Here is a 1,689-nt window from a genome sequence, read left to right as displayed (position 1 = left end):
TCCATTCTGATCCATATGTAGTGATATCTCATTATGGTTTTAATTTGCATTTCCCTGATGGCTCATAATGCTGAACATCTTTCATGTGTGTGTTTGCCATCTGCATATCATCTTCACTGAAAAGTCTGTTTGTGCCTTTTGCCCACTTTCTAATTTGATTTTTTTTTTTTTTTTTTGCTACTGAGTTTTCAGTGCTCTTTATATATTCTAGATACTATTCCTTTGTGGGACATGTGGTTTGTAAATATCTCCTCCCAGTATGTTGCTTGTTTTCATCTTCTTCACCTAGACTTTCACAAAAGATAAATTTTTAGCTTTGATGAGGTTTAATTGATCCTTTTTTTTGTCTTTTCTACACTGTGCTTTCAGTGTTAAGTCTAAGAACTCTTTGATTAGACCAAGACAGTTTTCTTTCTATATCTCCCAAAGGTTTTGTAATTTCATGTTTTTAAGTGAATTCCATAATCCACTTTGAGTTATTTTTTATATGAGATGTGAGGCTGAGGCTGAGGTCGTTTTCTTATTTATGGATGTGCCATTACTCCTGCAACATTTGTTGAAAATACTTTTCTTCCTCTACTGAATTGCTTTTGAGGCTTTGTAAAAAAAAAAAAAAAAACCTGTAAAACACTGTATGAATTTCCATGCCATCCTTATGCAGAGGCCATGTTAGTCTTCTCTGAATCACTCCAGGTTTTTATTAGATGCACTACTAAAGTGAGTACCCCTCATACCTTTAAACTCAGCTTCACTTCTGGAAATTCACTTCTGAAGATGAAGAAGATATGCCCAAGGCTGTGTGTGTGTGTGTGTGTGTGTGTGTGATTGATATATATATATATATATATATATATAAAATATGTTGGGGTTTTTTCTATTTTTTTAATTTATTTTTTATTTTCAGCATAACAGTATTTTTATTAGATGCACTACTAAAGTGAGTACTGCTCATACCTTTAAACTCAGCTCCACTTCTGGAAATTCACTTCTGAAGATGAAGAAGATATGCCCAAGGCTGTGTGTGTGTGTGTGTGTGTGTGTGTGTATCATATGTTGGGGTTTTTTTCTATTTTTTTAATTTATTTTTTATTTTCAGCATAACAGTATTCATTATTTTTGCACCACACCCAGTGCAATCCATGCCCTCTATAGTACCCACTACCTGGTACCCCGACCTCCCACCACCTGCCCCTTCAAAACCCTCAGATTGTTTTTCAGAGTCCATAGTCTCTCATGGTTCACCTCCCCTTCCAATTTCCCCCAACTCCCTTCTCCTCTCCATCTCCCCATGTCCTCCATGCTTTTTGTTATGCTCCACAAATAAGTGAAACCATATGATAATTGACTCTCTCTACTTGACTTATTTCACTCAGCATAATCTCTTCTAGTCCCGTCCATGTTGCTACAAAAGTTGGGTATTCGTCCTTTCTGATGGAGGCATAATACTCCATAGTGTATATGGACCACATCTTCCTTATCCATTCGTCCATTGAAGGGCATCTTGGTTCTTTCCACAGTTTGGCAATGGTGGCCATTGCTGCTATAAACATTGGGGTACAGATGGCCCTTCTTTTCACTACATCTGTATTTTTGGGGTAAATACCCAAGAGTGCAATGGCAGGGTCATAGAGAAGTTCTATTTTTAATTTCTTGAGGAATCTCCACACTGTTCTCCAAAGAGGCTGCGCC

General features: G+C 37.0%; 1 non-coding gene across 1 annotated transcript; it reads right to left on the bottom strand.

Annotated features, from left to right (window-relative positions):
- Nucleotides 1-614: 614 nt before the first annotated feature.
- LOC116580353 lies at nucleotides 615-725 on the bottom strand. The gene has a single exon (XR_004281610.1). It is a non-coding gene; the product is annotated as a U6 spliceosomal RNA (small nuclear RNA).
- Between the last annotated feature and the right edge of the window lie 964 nt (nucleotides 726-1,689).

The sequence above is a fragment of the Mustela erminea genome, chromosome 19, assembly GCF_009829155.1.
Source record: "Mustela erminea isolate mMusErm1 chromosome 19, mMusErm1.Pri, whole genome shotgun sequence".
Taxonomy (NCBI): domain Eukaryota; kingdom Metazoa; phylum Chordata; class Mammalia; order Carnivora; family Mustelidae; genus Mustela; species Mustela erminea.
This window is presented reverse-complemented; position numbering and strand designations above follow the sequence as displayed.